This window comes from Bos indicus, chromosome 18 (genome assembly GCF_029378745.1).
Source record: "Bos indicus isolate NIAB-ARS_2022 breed Sahiwal x Tharparkar chromosome 18, NIAB-ARS_B.indTharparkar_mat_pri_1.0, whole genome shotgun sequence".
Taxonomy (NCBI): Eukaryota; Metazoa; Chordata; class Mammalia; order Artiodactyla; family Bovidae; genus Bos; species Bos indicus.
Genome location: NC_091777.1, coordinates 51,395,378 through 51,411,574, shown reverse-complemented (window position 1 = coordinate 51,411,574; position 16,197 = coordinate 51,395,378).

The following is a 16,197-nucleotide window of genomic DNA, read 5'->3' as shown; positions in this document are numbered from 1 at the left end:
CAGTTGGGGCAAATTCTGGACAAAAGATATGAAGAGACCAAAAAACCCAACTGCTGTTTTTGAAGACCCTGGAGCTTAAACTGGGCCCCCTGCACACAATACTGCCTAAAAGGTGGGCAAACCACTTCAGCCATCCCTCAGGCTGGACCCCTGGACACACCTCTAACCTCACCTCATATAAGGAACCAGCTCACCCACTTCAGGCAGTGAGCAAGCAAGGGAACCTGTCATTTGTTCTTGCTCCCTGCTGCTATAGCAGGGGTCCCGATAAAACCTCGCCTGAGTTTCTTGTCTGGCCTCTGCTCAATTTCCTTTGATTAAGGAGGCCAAGAACCCTGCTCGGTAACAATACTACTTGGAACAACACCAAGGGTGCAGACATGAGCACTTGCTAACCCTGACTACCGAGGCCTCGATGGGAAGCTAAATAAAGCACCCCCTCAGGCTCCACGTGTGTGCGTGACCTTCCATCAGAAAAGTGTTTTACTGGTAATGGACTGCACCCTCAGATGCTTTCTAACATAGCAGGCCTAGATAAAGGCTTACAAAAATATCATTCAACTCAAGAAACATTTGCAGAGTAGCCGCAAAGTGCCAGGCCCTACATAAGTTCAGGAACATAAAAATGAACAATTAATGGCCCTGCCACAGAAATCCCTACCCAGTTAGCTCCATGCTCCTCCGCCCTGCCCTCCATCAACACAAATCCTACCCCACCCTCCAGACCCAGCCCAAGTTCCACTGAATCCAGAGTCCCTTAAGCTACTCAGTTCACAGTGAATTGGTACCACTGCTGAAGTCTGATTGCATGCTCTTTTATGGTGCGTGTCGTCTTCCTGATTAGACTTGAGCTTCCTGAGGACAGAGACCATTGTTAGAATTTCCCAGGGGGGAGACACATCAGTGGTTTACATCAGACCAAACTCAGACCAAGTCTTCGACTCAAGCCTTCAACTTGAGGACGATCTCCGCTGTGTGGCACAGTGCCTGCCACCTACAGATGCTTTATAAACTTTGTAGCGAAGTCTACAGTCAACTCTCCAACATGTTCATAGGCGGAAATAATCTGAAATTGAGAGGGTAAGGATGATTAAACAAAAACCATGCCTGGCCTCTTCCCTCGTCTTGCCCGGAACAGTCACACCACCTTTACTTACTCCTGCCTGGAGGAACAGGGAGGACTTCCTTGTTAACCTTCCCCTCAGCTCCACAAATGTCACCCAGCCGTTAAAGCCTGGCCTCTCCTCTGTCCTCGAGCCCATTTCCTAAAGTCTCTGGAATGAGTCATGTTTATTAAGTGCAGATGTTTGGGGCAAGAAGAGCCAGCCTTGGCAGCTCCTTTCTTGGTGAGAGGTGATATGAAGTGCATTTACAGGTTTTGGCCACAAGGTGGCAGTACTGCCAAAGTGCTGCTTTTTCCCCTGATTCTAGCCAGAATCATCAAGTCCAAGTCTGAGATGAAGTTAGGGTTAGGAAAAGGGCACAAGTGAAGTGAACTAGGTAAGCTTTTTTTTTTTTTTTCCTGTGAGAAATGATAGAGTTGAAGTGGATCTCAAACCCACTGCATTTGAGAAGTGGCAGACACTTTAGAGAAGTGATTCAAATTTTAATGTGCTAACAAATCTCCTAAGTAGCTTTTTCAAATACAAATCTGATTTCTTCTGGTGGGCCCTGAGATTCTGCATTTTTAATATGCTTTTGAATAATGCTGTTGCTGCTGATTAGTGGACCACACTCTGAATGCCAAAGCACTGATGCTTTCAGATTGTGGTGCTGGAGAAGACTCTTTAGAGCCCCTTAGCAAGGAGATCAAACCAATCAATCCTAAGGGAAATCAACCCTGAATACTCATTGGAAGGACTGATGCTGAAGCTGAAGCTCCAATAGTTTGGCCTCTGATGCAAACAGCTGACTCACTGGAAAAGACCCTGATGCTGGGAAAGATCGAAGGCAAAAGCAGAAGAGGGTGGCAGAGAATAAGATGATTGGAAAACATCACCGATTCAGTGAACTTGGGCGAGCTCTGGGAGATGGTGAGGGACAGGGAGGCCAAGCGTGCTGCAGTCCTTGGGGTTGCAGAGATGGACACAACTTAGTGACTGAACAACAACGGAATGGCAAAGCCCTAGAGGTCATTTAGGTTAGTTCTCCCTTCCCTGATTTATGGATGAAGAGAGATTGATGTCTGAAGAGAGAAGACTTCTCGCCTGACGCAGCGGTGACTTCAGCACTTGGCTTTCTACATCTCAACCCAAGCTTCTCACTCTTAGTCCACTTCTTGCTCCACAATATTGTCTGGCCCCATTTACTATAGTTGCATCTCTGTAGTCTAGAACTCCCATTTTTATCACCATCTGATTTAGTGTTAGATGGAGGCATCACTTTCGTTACTCCCTTATTCAAACCCTTCAGTGGTTCTCCAGTAACTACCAGATCAAGCTCAAATGTCTGTCTCATTTTCATGGCTGTATAACATGTGGTCCTGTTACCAAAAGATGGGGTCTGGCTGCTTGCTGCTTGAAAGCCAATAAATAGGCCAGGTTGGTGGAAAGGAAAGTTCCAAATGTGTGCAACTAGGGTAGGGGGCAGACATCTGTCTAAAGGCCGACTCCCTCCCTGACAAATGGGGGGCAAGAGATTTTATAGACGGAGGGGGCTGCATGCAGAAACAGCACAGTCAGCTCTGGCAGTCATCTTGAAATTGGTCATCAGTGGTCTGACCAGCATCATCTTGGTTGTTCTAGGGACAGTTCATCTATAGTTCCAGGGTCAGTTTGTTTCCATTTCTTTGAGGCCACTTCTCGCAATTGTGGCAGCTTATGTTGTGGGTACAGTCTGGTCATCACGCAATTAACTTCTCCACCTGCCTATCAGACAGGTGTCTATAAGACAGCTCACAGGATATGGCTCAGAATATTGTCTATAGCTCTTGAAAAGGAATAAAGGTCCTTGACTCTGCTTAATGAGTACATTGTTATTATTTGGTCTCCTTTGACTGTTTTCCTTTTTGTCTGCACTTTCTCATTTCTCTGATTAAACTTATTCATTGGCTAAAGTTTTTCCACAGACAAAAGGCAGGCAGAGGACATTGTGGTGGCAAGAATTGTAGAGTTTTGCTCTGTTTCAGTCCCACTCTTGCAAACTTACTTAAATTCCTTGTTTCTTAACCCTATCTTTGCTCTGTAGTTACCCCTGTTCCTTCCTGTTTCCTAAATATACTGTGTTCCGTCCTCTCTCAGTGGTAGTGGTATCGCTATGGGCTTGGAGTTAGATCTGCACCCGTGCATGCTAAGCTGCTTCAGTCGTGTTCGACTCTGTGCGACGGCCTGGACTGCAGCCCGCCAGGCTCCTCTGTCCATGGGATTTCCCAGGCAAGAATACTGGAGTGGGTTGCTGTGCCCTCTCAGAGGGGATCTTCCCGACCTAGGGGTCAAACCCACGTCTCTTGTGTCTCCTGCGTTGGCAGGCAGGCTCTTTATTGCTAGTGTCGCCTGAGAAGCCGTGGAGTTAGGTGTCCCTGCTTTCCAATTCCAGATCTACCAATGACCTTGGCAAGTTACTTCACCTTTCTGAGGGTCAGCATCCTCCTCTGAAATAACCCCATACGGTGACTGAGTAAAGAAGAGTAACACATGCAAACCCACTCATTTTTGAAATCCTTTTTAAAACTTGTGTCCACAGTGGTCCTGATGCTTGGTTCTCTGTGTTTGTATTTCTCTTTGTCTCTGTTTCCCTAAGACCTAACCAGTCAAAGGTGTGCTTTTTTGTGAGACCTTCCCCAGCCATTTTTCACCTAGTTGATCCCATGCTTCTGGAAGTTATTTCTATTAGCATTTGATTACTTGTCAGTCCTTTCAGTGAGACACCAGAGAGGCTTCAGGGGTAACTGGCTGTGTAACTGAGGGATAAGGAAATTAATTCTTGTTTTGGTATTCCCTGAGCTTTAAAGTACTTCCTGCCTTTTCTATTGTCACTTATTCCCTAGCACAGGTTCCTCCTACACCAGCAGCACCAGACCTAGTAGGTTTTTTTTTTACTACATATAATTTTACTTATCTATTTTTGGGTGTGAGGAGTCTTCGTTGCTGTGCAGGCTTTTCTCTTGTTGGGGAGAATAGGGGCTGCTCTCTAATTGTGGTACATGGGCTTCTCATTGCTGTGACTTCTCTTGTGGAGCACAGGATCTAGGCACGTGGGCTACAGTAGTTGTCATTCCCGGGCTCTAGAGTGCAGGCTCAGTAGTTGTGGCACATGGGCCTGGTTGCCCTGGGGCATGTGGGATCTTCTCAGATCAAGGATCTAACCCGTATCTCCCGCACTGGCAGGCAGATTCTTTACCACCGAGCCACCAGGAAAGCCCAGACCTGGTAATTTTTGAACACTTTAGGGGCAGTTCTTGTCAGGCACCTTCTAGCCTCTGCATTTTGGGTAAACTGGTGTTCCCTTTTGTGTTCCTCATTACGAAATAGCCCCTCCAAGGAAGTGGTTGATGAAATCTCTTTCTAGAAACACCAGTAACAATAAAGAAGTTGAGCACAGAGTCATTGCTTCAACAACCCAGTGGCAAGAGATGTGTACACTTTCCTATTTCATGAAATTTATAGCAAGGTCCTTACTCTCTTATTTCAGAAGAAACTAAGGACAAAAACCAGGTGGGGACGTCCAAGGCCATTTAAGGGAGATCATGTACCTCTGACCTAGATTCTCTGAATTGTTCATTTGACTGTACCCAAAAGTGGTCGTCTTTGCATGTGTGGTCATATATTCATATCCCATGATCCGTAATTCCCTCCCTCAGTGGCACTTAGGAGCTTGCATCAGGCTCACGATCGTATAATTATATGGTGTTCTTTCACTGTAGCAAAGGTTTCTTTGAAGTCGGGAGAGATAATAGACCGGGAAGACCAGACACTTTCCCTAGCGTCCTGCCTTCTCTTTTCTTGGACAGCAGTCTACTCACCCATCGCTTTCTCAATCAGGGGATTTTTTCTTGGCCTTGCCTTTCCCCTACCATGGGTTCGTGCCAAAGTCCAGATATGTTTATCTGTGCCTGGAACTGGCTGTTCTTTTAAAAAAAGAAGCCCAGGAAATCACTTCCTTGCTCATTTCCAGAATTCTAATTTTCTCATCTCAGCTGGTGATTTCCGACCCTGGCTGCTAGTTCGAATCACCCACAGGCCACCTAAAGCTAGCAGTGCCTGTATCTTATTCCCAGAGAGGCTTTTTTGACTGGTCTGTGGTGTGGCCCCCGGCCTTGGTAGTTTAAAAAAGCTTCCAAGCAAAATAGTGGTCATTTCAGAGCGGAGGAATGTTGAAAGTTAACATCACCAGTGATGAGACATTGATATTGTGGACCCAGCATGACAAGCTGAGAAGGCATAGCATTGCTTCTGTGGTATTCTTGCCAAAATTGCGTAACCTAAGTCTAATCATGAAGAAATGTTAGATAATCTCAAACTGAGGGTCATTCTGCAAAATAACTGGCTAATACTCTTAAAAATGTACAAGGCAAACCTATTTGCAGGGAAGTAATAGAGATGCATACCTGAATGGTCTAGTGGTTTTCCCTACTTTCTTCAATTTAAGTCTGAATTTGGCAATAAGGAGTTCATGGTCTGAGCCACAGTCAGCTCCTGGTCTTGTTTTTGTTGACTGTATAGAGCTTCTCCATCTTTGGCTGCAAAGAATATAATCACTCTGATTTCGGTGTTGACCCTCTGGTGATGTCCATGTGTAGCGTCTTCTCTTGTGTTGTTGGAAGAGGGTGTTTGCTATGACCAGTGCGTTCTCTTGGCAAAACTCTATTAGCCTTTGCCCTGCTTCATTCTATACTCCAAGGCCAAATTTACCTGTTACTCCAGGTGTTTCTTGACTTCCTACTTTTGCATTCCAGTCCCCTATAATGAAAAGGACATCTTTTGGGGGTATTAGTTCTAAAAGGTCTTGTAGGTCTTCATAGAACCATTCAACTTCAGCTTCTTCAGCATTACTGGTTGGGGCATAGACTTGGATTACTGTGATATTGAATGGTTTGCCTTGGAAATGAACAGAGATCGTTCTGTCGTTTTTGAGATTGCATCCAAGTACTGCAATTCGGACTCTTTTGTTGACCATGATGGCTACTCCATTTCTTCTAAGGGACTCCTGCCCACAGTAGTAGATATAATGGTCATCTGAGTTAAATTCACCCATTCCAGTCCATTTTAGTTCGCTGATTCCTAGAATGTCGACGTTCACTCTTGCCATCTCCTGTTTGACCACTTCCAATTTGCCTTGATTCATGGACCTGACATTCCAGGTTCCTATGCAATATTGCTCTTTACAGCATCGGACCTTGCTTCTATCACCAGTCACATTCACAACTGGGTATTGTTTTTGCTTTGGCTCCATCCCTTCATTCTTTCTGGAGTTATTTCTCCACTGATCTCCAGTAGCATATTGGGCACCTACCGACCTGGGGAGTTCCTCTTTCAGTGTCCTATCTTTTTGCCTTTTCATACTGTTCATGGGGTTTTCAAGGCAAGAATACTGAAGTGGTTTGCCATTTCCTTCTCCAGTGGACCACATTCTGTCAGACCTCTCCACCATGACCTGTCCGTCTTGGGTGGCCCCACACGGTATGGCTTAGTTTCACTGAGTTAGACAAGGCTGTGGTCCATGTGATCAGATTGGCTAGTTTTCTGTAATTATGGTTTCAGTGTATCTGCCTCTGATGCCCTCTTGCAACACCTGCTGTCTCACTTGGGTTTCTCTTACCTTGGACATGGGGTATCTCCTCACAGCTGCTCCAGCAAAGTGCAGCCACTGCTCCTTACCTTGGATGAGGTTACCCCTCCTGACCTTGAACGTGGTGTAGCCCCTCTCAGCCTTCCTGCACGCATGCAGCTGCCGCTCCTTGGACGTGGGGTAGCTCCTCTCGGCCGCTGCCCCTGACCTCGGGTGTGGGATAGCTCATCTCTAGATCTGATAGTGGAGAAGGCAATGGCAACCCACTCCAGTACTCTTGCCTGGAAAATCCCATGGACGGAGGAGCCTGGTAGGCTGCAGTCCATGGGGTCGCTGGGAGTCAGGCACGACTGAGCGACTTCACTTTCACTTTTCACTTTCATGCATTGGAGAAGGAAATGGCAACCCACTCCAGTGTTCTTGCCTGGAGAATCCCAGGGACGGGGGAGCCAGGTGGGCTGCCATCTCTGGGGTCGCAGAGAGTCGGACACGACTGAAGTGACATAGCAGCGGCAGCAGCAGCAGATCTGATAGACAGAGTACCTGATGAACTATGGACAGAGGTTCGTGACATTGTACAGGAGAAAGGGATCAAGACCACCCCCATGGAAAAGAAATGCAAAAAAGCAAAATGGCTGTCTGAGGAGGCCTTACAAATAGCTGTGAAAAGAAGAGAAGCAAAAACCAAAGGAGAAAAGGAAAGATATTCCCATTTGAATGCAGAGTTTCAAAGAATAGCAAGAAGAGATAAGAAAGCCTCCCTCAGCGATCAGTGCAAAGAAATAGAGGAAAACAACAGAATGAGAAAGACTAGAGATCTTTTCAAGAAAATTAGAGATACCAAGGGAACATTTCATGCAAAGATGGGCTCAATAAAGGACAGAAATGGTATAGACCTAACAGAAGCAGAAGATATTAAGAAGAGGTGCCAAGAATACACAGAAGAACTGTACAAAAAAAGATCTTCACAACCAAGATAATCACAATGGTGTGATCACTCACCTAGAGCCAGACATTCTGGAATGTGAAGTCAAGTGGGCCTTAGAAAGCAGCACTATGAACAAAGCTAGTGGAGGTGATGGAATTCCAGCTAAGCTATTTCAAATCCTGAAAGATGATGCTGTGAAAGTGCTGCACTCAATATGCCAGCAAATCTGGAAAACTCAGCAGTGGCCACAGGACTGAAAAAGGTCAGTTTTCATTCCAATCCCAAAGAAAGGCAATGCCAAAGAATGCTCAAACTACCGCACAATTGCACTCATCTCACACGCTAGTAAAGGAATGCTCAAAATTCTCCAAGCCAGGCTTCAGCAATATGTGAACCATGAACTTCCAGATGTTCAAGCTGGTTTTAGAAAAGGCAAAGGAACCAGAGATCAAATTGCCAACATCCTCTGGATCATGGAAAAAGCAAGAGAGTTCCAGAAAAACATCTATTTCTGCTTTATTGACTATGCCAAAGCCTTTGACTGTGTGGATCACAGTAAACTGTGGAAAATTCTGAAAGAGATGGGAATACCAGAACACCTGACCTGCCTCTTGAGAAACCTATATGCAGGTCAGGAAGCAACAGTTAGAACTGGACATGGAACAACAGACTGGTTCCAAATAGGAAAAGGAGTACGTCAAGGCTGTATATTGTCACCCTGCTTATTTAACTTCTATGCAGAGTACATCATGAGAAACGCTGGGCTGGAAGAAGCACAAGCTGGAATCAAGATTGCTGGGAGAAATATCAATAACCTCAGATATGCAGATGACACCACCCTTATGGCAGAAAGTGAAGGGGAACTCAAAAGCCTCTTGATGAAAGTGAAAGTGGAGAGTGAAAAAGTTTGCTTAAAGCTCAACATTCAGAAAACGAAGATCATGGCATCCGGTCCCATCACTTCATGGGAAATAGATGGGGAAGCAGTGGAAACAGTGTCAGACTTTATTTTTTGGGGCTCCCAAATCACTGCAGATGGTGACTGCAGCCATGAAATTAAAAGATGCTTATTCCTTGGAAGGAAAGTTATGACCAACCTAGATAGCATATTCAAAACCAGAGACATTACTTTGCCAACAAAGGTCCGTCTAGTCAAGGCTATGGTTTTTCCAGTGGTCATGTATGGATGTGAGAGTTGGACTGTGAAGAAAGCTGAGCGAAGAATTGGTGCTTTTGAATTGTGGTGTTGGAGAAGACTCTTGAGAGTCCCTTGGACTGCAAGGAGATCCAACCAGTCCATCCTAAAGGAGATCAGTCCTGGGTGTTCATTGGAAGGACTGATGTTGAAGCTGAAACTCCAGTACTTTGGCCACCTCATGCGAAGAGTTGACTCATTGGAAAAGACTGATGGTGGGAGAGATCGGGGGCAGGAGGAGAAGGGGACAACAGAGGATGAGATGGCTGGATGGCATCACTGACTTGATGGACATGAGTCTGGGTGAACTCCGGAAGTTGGTGATGGACAGGGAGGCCTGTCGTGCTGGGATTCATGGGGTTGCAAAGAGTCGGACACGACTGAACAACTGAACTAAACTGAACTGAATAGAGATGCAGACAAAGAAAACGGACTTGTGGACACACGGGGGGAAGGAGAGGGAGGGATGAATTGAGAGAGTAGCATGGAGACACGTACATCACCACATGTTAAACAGCTAATGGGAAGTTGCTGTATAACACAGGGAGGTCAACCTGGTGCTCTGTGACAACCTTGAGCGGGGGATGGAGTGGGATGTGGGAGAGAGGTTTAAGAGGGAGGGGACACGTGTATACTGATGGCTGATTCACCTTGTTGTGTGACAGAAATCAATACAACATATTAAAACAATTATCCTGCAATAAAGAAAAAAATGGTGATGGTCAGGAAGGAATTCTGAGGAATTGGTCCAGATTAAAGGGGCAGAGGAGATAAGGGGATCCTAGATTGTATCCTAATTCAGAAAAAGGGCATTAGTGGCAAAGTCGATGAAATTTGGATAAACTCTGTAGATTTGTTAATGGATTGTATCAGCAATAATTTATTGATTTTGATCATCTCTGTTGTTTTACCTATCACATTGATATTTGGGGAAGTTGAGTGAAGGGTCTATGGGCACTCTGACTATTTTGAAACGTTTTTGAATGTCTAAAATTATGTTAAAATGGAAAGTTAAGAAAATAGAAGCACAATAAGAATGCTTCCAGATAATTAATGAGTTGCCAGAGTCGAGAATCACTTTCCTAAGTCATCTTGCCTAATACTGTCAGAGTAATCTTGCTGAAAATTCTTTTTGTCCTGTTTATGACTTTCAAAAGTTTTCAGTGACTCCTATCGTCTGTAACAGGAAGTTCAAAAAATTTTTAAACTTTTTACTTTATGTTGGAGTGTAGCCATGGCACCCCACTCCAGTACTCTTGCCTGGAAAATCCCATGGACGGAGGAGCCTGGTAGGCGGCAGTCCATGGGGTCGCACAGAGTTGGACACGACTGAGCGACTTCACTTTCACTTTTCCCTTCCATGCATTGGAGAAGGAAATGGCAACCCACTCCAGTGTTCTTGCCTGGAGAATCCCAGGGACGGGGGAGCCTGGTGGGCTTCCGTCTATGGGGTCGCACAGAGTCGGACACGACTGAAGTGACTTAGCAGCAGCAGCCAATTAACAATGTGATAGTTTCAGGTGAACATCAAAGGGGCTCAGCCATCCATCTACATGTATCCATTCTCCTCCAAACCCCCCTCCCATCCAGGCTGCCATATAACATTGAGCAGAGTTTCCCTGCCCTATTACGGTAGGTAAGCTGTCATTCAAAAATCCCCAAAGCATGACCCTAGTCTGTTCCCTTGGTCTATGTAGTAAGAGCTGAACCCACATTTTACATTCTTATGTCTGCATTTATTCAAATTCTTTTCCTTCTTCCTGTAATACCCTTCCCTTCCTGCTCAGCCTCCTGAATTTTTTTTTTTTTTATCTTAAGACCCATTACAGATCCTGTCCTTTCACTGAAGTCTTTTATGAGTATTTCTGTTAGAAGCAGTCATCTTTCCTGTCCTTGAATTCTGGTAGGTGGGATGGCATGGAGTGAAAATATGATCTTTAGATTCAGAAACATGTGATTCTGAATCCTGGTTTTACCTTTCACCAGTGCTTGAATAAGGGACAAGTTAATTGATCTTGTTGGAGTGTTGGTTTCTCATCTGCCAAATAGGGATGGTAGTACCTATGTCAAAGGGTCGATGTAGGCATTAGATGAGATGCAAACCTAAAGACCCCAGCACATAGGAGGTACCTTCCTCCTCTTGTCTGTAGCTCAGTTGTCCCCACAGGGATGGTGGGTGGTGCAAAGGCTCTTGTCAAAATTTCCTTCAGAGTCTGTAAAAGATGTCTGTGTCTAGTCATTAAGATGACAGGCACACTTGAACTGAAGTGAGTGCATGGATCTTCAAAGATTTCAACTGAGATTTTCCCCCCACCCCACCCTGGAAGCTGACTCAGTAAATAAGTGACCTGTAGATAGAGGAATGTAACCCAGTGGGGTAGGGGTGGGGAGAGAATGGGTTAGAAACATTGGGAGGAATCTGTGATGCCTCCCACACTCCTCTTTGCTCTCATCAAGACAGCACTGAGGAAGCTGACTGTTTGGTAAGACTCCTTGAATCATGAGTCAAGCATGGCAAACTTCACTAATCCACGCCTTGCCCGAGTGATGGGCACACAGGTGTCAGCTTCCCTGTGAGTTGAGTGCTTTCTCCATTTCTGCTCCCTCCACCCACACAGCTGTGTTGGGTGCTCTGGTTTGGCCCCAGGTGCCAAGCCCCTTGAGTTTGAGCAAACTCCGAGAGATGGTGAAGGACAGGGAAGCCTGATGCGCTGCAGTCTATGGAGTTGCAAAGAGTTGGACACAACTTAGTGACTAAACAACAGCAACAACCCAAGCCCCTAGTACTGGTCTAAGATGTCAAAGCCAGGAGTAGGGGAGACTGAGGAGGAAGTCAGAGGCCAGTAGTCATGGAAAGAGTTGGGTGGGGCTGCCATTGTGCAAAGGCCACAAGCTGGGTGTGTTTTATGACCATTTCTGCATTTGGAATCTCCTCCAGCTCCCCTGGAGAAGGAAATGGCAACCCACTCTGGTATTCTTACCTGGAGAATCCCCATGGACAGAGGAGCCTGGCGGGCTACAGTCCATTGGGTCACAGAGAGTTTCATAGCAATGGATTTGGTTTCCAGGTTGTCTCTGGCTAATCATCTTGCTTGACCCATTGTCTGACTCGGGCCTTCCTGGAAGGTTCACTGTGGGCTCATCACAGACCAGACTCTGTGGGTAACGCCTCAGATATCTCACCTGCTCTTTTCTGTCATTTCCTAATGCAGGGAGAGTGACCCTTGTGTTACACGTGTGGAGGATGAGGCTGAGGGAGGTGAAGGGATGGGTCCACGGTCATCCAGCCCTAATGGCACGGCTGGTGTGTTTGACCCGGAAGCTCGTGCTCCTGCCTCTGCACCAGAAGCAAAGTGAAGGAGGGGGAAGCCCAAACAAGGGGTGGGTGTGGGTAACGTTCAGGCAGATCCTGGTCCTCCCCCACACCTGCCTTCTAACCCCTGGAGCCTGTGGATGTCACGTTACTTGGGATGATGGACTTTGCAGGTGTGATGATGAAGTTCAGGGTCTTGAGATGATAAGAGTCTTCAGGATCATCCAGGTGGGCCCGATGTCATCACCGGTGTCCTCATAAGTGACAGAGGGAGGCAGGAGAGTCAAGGTCAGCGTGAGAGACTCCACCATCCATTGCTGGGTTGGTGGATGCAGGGGGCTGAGCACCAAGGAGTGTTGGCGTCTCTGGAGCCTGAATCAGGAGAGGTAGCGGATTCACTCCTTGGATCTCCAGAAAGAACACCGTCTGCCAACACCTTGATGTGAGCCCAGTGACATCGCGTTGGACTTCTAACCTCCAGAACTGTACAAACGGGGGCAAGGTATATTGTCATTGGGAATTCCCTGGCGATCCAGTGGTTAAGGCTTTGCCCTCCCACTGCAGGGGGCATGGGTTCAATCCCTGGCCTAGAAAGTAACATCCCACGTGTCATGTGGTGTTGCTCACCCCAGCCCCCCCCAAAAAAGCACATCATCTTTGCATTCCAGGAGGTTACAGTTTGCCACCCAGAAAGGAGTAAAAATATGCCAAAAGAAATATGCTGAAAGAAATATGCCAAATTGTTAAACAACAATTAAGTCTCGATTCCCAGGTGGCAGTGTTGTAGCCACGCGTTCCGGGAAACAAACTCACTCAGAAGGACAATGCAGATAGTGGAGTGCAGTTTGTTACACCGGCAGGCCCAAGGCAGAGTCCCCTCTTAGCTAAGGACCAGGACCCTGACCAGTTTTTGTGAAAACCTTATATACCCTAAGTGTACGTGCTCAAACCCACCTCCCCAAATTCCTTGAAACTAGTCTGGACAAGGTAAAAGGGAGATACAGTCAAAGTTAACCCATGATTCATGTGTCACAAGACTAGATAAACAGTGGGTATTTATCAATAGGCCTGTGGTCATATCCAGATAAACATAATGGAATTTACCACTTTGTTCTATTACAGAGATAATTAGTATGTTCTTCTAGGCAATGGAAAGTCCAGGGTACAAGTCCTAAGGCTCTTTTATCTGGGGGCTCTGGTTTCCATTTGTATACCATTTCTATAGATACCAGGCACAAAGTTTAGAGTCCATGGGGAGGCCATGCGTGTAGCCTGATGTTCGGAGCCCGGCCTAAGATGGAGTCCGGCTCTGTTTCTTCCTTCAGCAGTAGTGGTAAAGAACCTGTCTGCCAGTGCAGGAGACCTAAAAGACGTGGGTTTGATCCCTGGGTCAGGAAGATCCCCTGGAAAAAAAAAAAAAAAAAGAAGATCCCCTGGAGAAGGAAATGATAACCCAATCCAATATTCTTGTCTGAAGAATCCCCTGGACAGAGGAGCCTGGGGGCTATAGTTCATAGCGTTGCACAGAATCAGACATCACTGAAGCAACGTAGCACGCACGCATGCATGGGTGGAAAATGGAATATGGGTGATACTTTATCTTTTCATACTGTGTCTTAGCTTTCAAAAATAAGAATTTAAATATCACGACTTCGTGATGTTATAAATAGGGGTATAATCAACAAACTGTGGGAGCATGTTTGGGGACCACTACTCATCTGCCTGTGGGCCCCTGAGAGAGTTCGCCACTCGAGTGTGCTGAGGGCAAGGGCAGGAGAAGGAAGGACTTTACAGTGGAGGAGAGGCTTGTGCCAGGGCAGGAAGCGGGGACGGTAGCCTTGTTTGGGGCTAAGCATGAGACTCTGTTCTTCAGTCTAAATGTTTAATCAGGGACTTCCTGATTAAAGGAAGTCTCTGATTAAAGGATTAAAGGTGGTCCAGTGGTTTGGACTCTGCGTTTCCACTTCAGGGGATACAGATTCAATCCCTGGTCTGGGAACTAAGATCTTGTATGATGTACAATGCAGTAAAAAAAAAAAAAAGAGTCTAGTCACTTGAAGGATCAAACCCAGAGGAATGGGTCTCTAGGCATCAAGGAATAGGATCAGAGACGTTTTATGGGGGCTAGACAAGGCATTCAGCAAGTTGAAATCATATCAAGTAGCTTCAGACTTGGTGACTGGGAGGATGTGCTTATGAAGTAGTTGTTTAAAGCTTGAGCTTTTCTGCCTTTCCCCCCTGTTTCTTACAGTACTGAGTGGGCAGAGCCCTGGTCCCCAAATAGGGTCCTTGTATTTTGCAGGAGGATTTGTTTCCCTTGCTAGGGGTGGAGAGTTTTTGTTTTTTCTCTCACCAGCACTCGGGGAAATTACTGATAGAGTGACTTCTTTTTTCTACTAACAGTACAGTCATAAAACAGAGCCATCGAATCTCATCCTGTGTCCTCCACCCTCCAGGGAGCCACTCCTTTTCCTGGTTCTCCTAGATCCTGGGGGACTCAGAGGCCTATGTGAGGAATAAAAAACAAAACAAAAAATCCCAATAAAAAACAAAAGCCAGGGATGAGTAAGAACTGTTGTCATGCCCTTATTTCCTTCAAGCATGTGTTTCTTTCTCTTTTTCTCCCTTCTCTGCTCTGGTACTTTCAGGTCAAGTCCTGATCTCTGGCGTAGAACTGTTTTCCCTAATTCTGCTGTGGTTGGGTTCCACCCATGAGAACAATGGGTCTGTTTTTCTTTTGTTTGTTTTTTTTCTTCTATAGTCAAAGGCCCTCGTGTTTGTCTTCAGGAGTTGCCACCTGGAAACTGGTGCCTCGGTTTGAGCTTCTCTGTTCTGCTTCTTCCAGATCACATTAGAATCTGTAGGCTTGTGGGACGGTGTAGGGGGGTCCTGAGTTGTGAGCAGGAGAAGGGGAAGGTTGTGGAAATCCCAGTCAGTTGCACTTGGGAGAGTTTTCTAGGCCCTGTTGGCAGAAGAAGCAGAACTGTGGGCCAGGAAACCTGGGCCCTGGGGCTGGTGACGAAGCTCTGATCCTGAATTAGTAGCTTAACTTTCCTAGGCTTTACCTTTGCCTGGGGCTTCCCAGGTCGATCAGTGGTAAAGAATCTCCCTGCCATTGCAGGGAGACACATGAGGCTCAGATTCGGTCCCTGGGTTGGGGAAGATCCCCTGGAGGAGGAAATGGCAACCCACTCCAGTATTCTTGCCTGGAGAATCCCACCAGTCTATAGTCCATGGGGTCTCAAAAGAATTGAATAGGACTGGAGTGACTGAGCATGCATGCATGCTGCAAAATGAGATTTCACTAGATGAACTCAAAGCCTATGGCCTGAACGCCCTGCCAGGCCTTTTCTTTCCTGCTTCTTACTGAAATCTTTCAAGGATCTACTCTGAGATCGAATAAATCTGGCTAATAATATCTGTATGGGAGGGCCCCACTCCCAGCTATTAAGTTGGATGCTGGATTTTTAGAGTAGAGTGAAGGGGGTGGATATCTTGGGCCTGGTCTTATCTGGCACCCTCTTTGATGGTAGGAGGGGTGGGGTCCTTTGAAACTGTGAAAGTCTTGGCTGGCAGCCTAAGGAGTTTAGACTCTTGTGAGAGGGGAACTACACGTGGCCTGGTCAGATCTGCGTTTCAGGACGTGCTCTCTGGCAGCTGTTACGTTGGAAGAACTGTGGCCATGGAGAGTCCCCATGAGAATCTGAACTGGGACAGCAGAGGACACAGAGAGCAGGGGCCAGGAGGGTGTTTGTTCTGAAGCACTGGCAGGCCTGGGGAGTGACCAGAGAGGAGAGGGTAGTGAAGGGGCAGGCCTGAAGGCAAGCAGGAGCCGCATCCTGTTTGGGCTCTTGGGTGATCAGCTGTCATGAGCCCCGAGAGAAGGATTAGGGCTGGTTGCCTAGGGACCGAGACGCTAACTCAGAGTTGGGTGTGTTTATTTTTTATTGTTAAACTCACAATAAAATAAACCTTATTTATTTATTTTTAGTTGTGCTGGGTTTTCATTGCTGCTTAGGCTTTTCTCTAGTGAGC